This window comes from Chlorocebus sabaeus, chromosome 11 (assembly GCF_047675955.1).
Source record: "Chlorocebus sabaeus isolate Y175 chromosome 11, mChlSab1.0.hap1, whole genome shotgun sequence".
Classification (NCBI taxonomy): Eukaryota; Metazoa; Chordata; class Mammalia; order Primates; family Cercopithecidae; genus Chlorocebus; species Chlorocebus sabaeus.
In genome coordinates, this window is record NC_132914.1 from 115,597 (window position 1) to 121,034 (window position 5,438).

A 5,438-nucleotide genomic window follows, 5' to 3' on the forward strand; every position below is an offset into this window, starting at 1 on the left:
GGTTACATAGGAAATATGTGGTCATTACTCTGATCAATTAGTAAATCACTTTCTTCATATGATATACTTTTTAACAGCTTCTTACTAAACGACAGTGCAGGTAAGAGAGTCACAAGACAGCTTCTTCCTTGAGTCAGTCATCCCCGGCCCACACCAGGGCATAGCAAGAATGACTTAGGTCACCTGGCTTATTTCCTGGCTACTTGGAGGAGATGGATTTCCCAGTTTACAAATCTCAGCTTCCTAGGATTCTATTCTGATAAAATCTAAATTGTATTTTTTTTAAAAAAAAGGAATAGGCTGGACACGATGGCTCACGCCTGTAATCCCAGCGCTTTAGGAGGCCAAGGCAGGCAGATCACGAGGTCAGGAGATTGAGACCATCCTGGCTAACAGGGTGAAACTCCTCTCTGCTGAAAATACAAAGAAAACTGAGCCGGCCGTGGTGGCATGCGCCTGTAGTCCTAGCTACTTGGGAGGCTGAGGCAAGAGAATCGCTTGAACCCGGGAGGCGGAGGTTGCAGTGAGCCGAGATTGCGCCACTGCACTCCAGCCTGGGTAACAGAGCGAGATTCCCTCTCAAAAAAAAAAAAAAAAATAGATGAACTCTAGTGAAATAATCTAGGTCTATCCTTTTACCTCCTCCGTTGTCTGGAGTAATAAAGCTCCCTGCCTCGCCCTCTCTCACAGCACTGAACTGCTTTTCCTGAATTTTCCCACACTGCTGATCACTCACTTGCTAATTTCGATGCATACATTCTTTTTGAGAAAGTCAGTTTGCCAACTCCTCCCACTGGTTTGTCAGAAAATGAGCTTACACTGCGCTGATCTCACTCCTGCTGCCAAACCTCCTTCTAGGGGTCTCTCCTTTGATAATGCAGGGATTATGTAGGCATGGGGAGGTGGGATACCAAGGGGGGATTCTGTCGACGGTGCTGTTCCCCCCTCCCCAGCCCCGCCGGTTCAAAGTCATCGAGCCGGGGGGCCTCTCTGACTATCTGGACTGTGCAGACCACCGTGTCTTCCAGTAGGGTCAGGGGAGGGCTTGAGATAAATCTGTAGGGCTCAACCACCAGCCACTGTCCACCTCAGGTGCCCCAAGCGCCATCTCTGCCGGGAGCTATGTGGATGCATCGGTGACAAAATGGAAAGCCTCTGGTCCTGGCGGAGCTTGTTCCAATCGGGAGAGACCCGAAAGCAAGAAACACAGTGAACAAATGCATGATGCCCAGGGGTGGATGGCCGTAAGCACTGAGGAGAAAAATAGCAAGTGGGGTGGGGGGTGTTAAGAGGGTGGAGGATGGAGATGGGCTGCCATTGACAATCGGAGAGCCTGCAGACCTGCCTGAGAGTGACGTTTGGGGAAAGAAGGAAAGGGAAGAAGGTGAGGGAGGTTAGCTAAGTGGACATCTGGGAAAGAGCTCAGGCAGCAGAGGGGCTGGGGTGGGGGCGCGCTGGCAGCCTGCTGCATTCCAGGGTCCTCTGTGTGGCTGGGACGGTGTTGGCCCTCCCCTGCCCATCCCTCAGGGCCTTCGCAGAAACACTCACACGGGGACCTTCTATGTACAGGCAGCACACGCCACCCATCGCCGTGACCACACTGTCCCTCAGAGGAGCCGCTGGCCACGTGTGTCCCGTCCACATGGAGATGTACTTGAAGATTCTTTACACACTGGGTTTCAAAAACTTAAGTATGGAAAACAGTGTAAAATATTAATAACACAATAACTGATTGTTATCAAAATAGTGGGCTGAATAGAAAATATAGTTTGTTTATTTATTTATAGATAGGGTCTCACTTTATTTATTTATTTATTTATTTATTTATTTATTTATTTATAGATAGGGTCTCACTCTGTTGCCCAGGTTGGAGTGAACCGGTGCAGTCACAGCTCACTGAAGCCTCCAACTCCTGGGCTCAGGCAATCCTCCCACCTCAATGTCCCACGGGGCTGGGACTGTAGGTGTGCACCGCCACATCCGACTAATTGTTTTGTATTTTTTGTAGAGACTGGGTCTCGCCATGCTGCCCAGGCTGGCCTCAAACTCCTGGGCTCAAGTGATCCACCTGCCTTGGGCTCCCAAAGTGCTGGGATTACAGGCGTGAGTCATGGCACCCAGCGTCCCCCACTCCGGACCTGCCTTTCTTTAATGTGGCAACTAGATCATTTAAAATTGCATATATAACACAGGCCACCCATGCAAGCCTCAATCCTGGGAGATGCTCCCGTTGGAGAAACCTTCAAGAAGCGGATCTGCTTGGATTTGCAAACGGCCCCTCTGGCCCCAGGGGGATCTGCTGTGCAGAGCTGCTCTGGACTCAGCTCTTCAATACTGCCCTTGAGTGTACTGGGCACCTCCTGACTTTCGACCAGCACAAAGCTCCTTATTAAACGCTGACAAAAATTCCTTCCATTCTAGATGCCATAATGGATTCATTAATCTCCTATTGATAGCTTTTTGCTGGTTTTCCCACTTTTTGCTATTCTAAGCACTGCTGCGAAGACTCTCCTTTTACCCCACCTGCCTGTGTCTGCTGCAGCTCACATGCTCCGCCTTCCAGCTGTCATAGCTGAGTCCCTGGGTCTCCTCGGCGGGGTGTGTCTGTGGGCACAGGGCTGCCCTGCCACATGCCCCACCCCATAACCTTCCATCTGTGGCCGCTCCTTGTGAGACCCTAAACTCACGACCTCCCCTCCTGTCCTCTCCTCTCCACAAAGCCACCCTTATCGGAGACGGTCAGTCTGCTTCCCAGTTCCCCCAAGGCGAATCCAAAGTCCTCCACTGGCCCACCCACCTCTACCGACTCCTCCCTCACCTTCCGGTCAGGTCAAACGGCCCCAACCAGAGGCTCCCCGGGCCCTTTCATAAGACAGGAGCTTTTCTTCTCAGGTCCGGCTACAGGTACATTGTACCCGCACCTCACCGCAGGAGTGAGAGCCGCAGGGGCGGAGAGGGCTTAGTTCTTTTGCCTAAAGCCTGCCCTGACTCACCGAAGGCGGTCGTTAATGTGCGCAATGATTACAGAAACACAGAAATAAGGCTGGGGGTGGTGGCTCAAGCCTGTTATCCCAGCACTTTGGGAGGCCGAGGCAGGTGGAGCGCTTGAGGTCAGGAGTTCGAGACCAACCTGACCAACATGGTGAAACCCCATCTCTACTAAAGATACAAAAAAAAAAAAAAAAAAAAAAATCAGGTGGGCATGGTGGCACATGTCTATAATCCCAACTACTTGGGAGACTGGGACAGGAAAATCACTTGAACCCGGGAGGCAGAGGTTGCAGTGAGCCCAGATCAAGCCACTGCACTCCAGGCTGGGCAACAGAGCGAGACTCCATCTCAATGTCCCCCACCCGCCCCGCCACACACACAAACAAAATCTTAATCGTAGTAAGACACAGCTGAAAAGATATGACGGAATGACTCCCCGAGGCTACTGGATGCCACTCCTTCAATCATTTTCCATTCAGAAAACTTCAGATCATTTACATATGTACGTTAAGACAAGGGGTCCTATATTAATGAATCTTCTCCGTCAAAATCCTGGTCAAAGTCAGAAAACAATCCCACCGGACTCCTGGGAGCATCTGATGTTGGAGAAACCTGGAGAAGTGGAGAAGCTGATCTGCAGGATTTGCAAACCGCGGCACTGCCCCCAGGGGGACCCGCAGCACCGGCGCCTCCCCGTGCACACAGTCAGGATCTGCACCTCCAAAGGCTCCCCCAGGCGGCTCTGGGCACACGGAAGCTGGGAAGACAGCAAATGGGCCCCGGGGTTGGGGGGGCCCAGCACAGTCCAGCCTTTTCTCTTTTGCCTCCTGAAGACTTTCACTGTGGATGTGTGTTAGGGAAGGGGGGAGTGAAGAAAGAGACAGGGAGAGAAGATAGAGACTGAGTGATGCCTCCATTCTGCAGAGAAAAACACCGAGGCCCTATCTCAGCACTCGAGACAGTGGGGCCACGGCGGGACTTATTAAGTCTCTGCCTCTCAGTGCTCTGATCTGCCATGTGTCTGGCTGCCTCTTCCATCCTGACAAGCACAATGACTGTAATTCCAAAGTACTGGGAGTTGGGGGTGAAGATGCAGAGAACGGAGGAGTGGGGAGGGAAACGGCAGCCTCTGGGCAGCTACTCTCTAATAAACACGAACACAACACCAGAAAGGGCTTGTAGAAAAGAAACATAAAATGCAACCCAACTACTGACACATGGCCCTCTGTTCCATATTCACCCGCACGTTCTTAACAGAAACGCAACTGTGAACATGCAATCTGGTATCCTGACATTTGCCCTGACCAGGTTGTTACCGCATCTTCATCTTTCTAATTTTAATTGCTTCTGACGGCCCATCCGACTGGTCGAGCTTATTTAAAGAGCCCTGATTCTCCCTGATAAAAGGTTGGAGTCCTGTATCAAAAGCTTTTAGTTTTCTGTAACCAAGGGGGAAAACATGCTTCTTTTGAAAGATGACAAAATGTCTAGCTTCGAAGGGTCATCCGAGTATGGCACACAAGGTGGTCTGCATTCATAGAAAATGATGCCATCATATAAATCTCCCACTGTGTGACGGGGTGACACCATCACTCATCATCTGCCTCCCAGACCCAGTAAGTTTTGCAAAATTAATTACTGCACTTTACACTGAAAAGATCCCATCAAAGAATGTGTGTGCACAGGATGGTGAGGGGCGCCGGAGCTGTGTGAGGAGAAATGGCACTGTTCTCAGTTTCCTCTTCCATCCTACTGGGCTCTGAAGCATTGCTTCGGAGATTTTCAATTTTATCTTATAATTAAATAATATGAACTCTACTGGGGGAAGAAAAGCAGCCCATCACATTGGTATTAAGCCTTAATATCATTTTTGCCATCTTGACTCCTATCGCTATAAAAAGTCATTTTCTGTTCCCCTCACAAAACCACCCAAGGAATATTGCTTCAGATACCAAAGGTGCCCATGTGGGGCTCAAGCCTGGTGTCCAATAAATATGTGTGTCATTGACCTAATGCATGTCCAGTCAATTGAAACCTCACACTTCTGACTTCGGTTTTTAGGTTGTGATCTTGAAGTCTTAACAGTTTATACGCATTGATCTGAGGATATTGGAAACTTTTGATTAGAGAAGGTTGAATTCCTCTAAAGGACTTCATGAATGAAGAAGACAGCTAGAACCCCTGGTTTCCTGCTCCTCAGTGGAGATTCCAGGCGGGAGGCAGGCAGCAAACGCTTGCGTTCCTGTCAAGCGCCAGGCGTGGTGCTGGGCGCAGGATGGACACCAGTGAAGACACAGCTACACGCAGCCCTGAACATCCCTGCAGCAGCCACAGGGCCTGGCCACACCAGGGAGCTCTGTGAACTCAGGGAAGCCGGTACACCTCGGGCATCCCTTGCTCATGTGTAAAGTGGGGATAAGTCAGTGCCCAGGATCACTGAGGGCCTG

General features: G+C 50.4%; 1 long non-coding RNA gene across 1 annotated transcript; it reads left to right on the top strand.

Moving 5' to 3' along the window:
* Positions 1-1,756: 1,756 nt before the first annotated feature.
* On the top strand, positions 1,757-2,413 carry LOC140712720 (uncharacterized). Its single transcript, XR_012094418.1, has 2 exons — positions 1,757-1,964; positions 2,193-2,413. It is a non-coding gene; the product is annotated as an uncharacterized lncRNA (long non-coding RNA).
* The last annotated feature ends 3,025 nt before the right edge of the window (positions 2,414-5,438 follow it).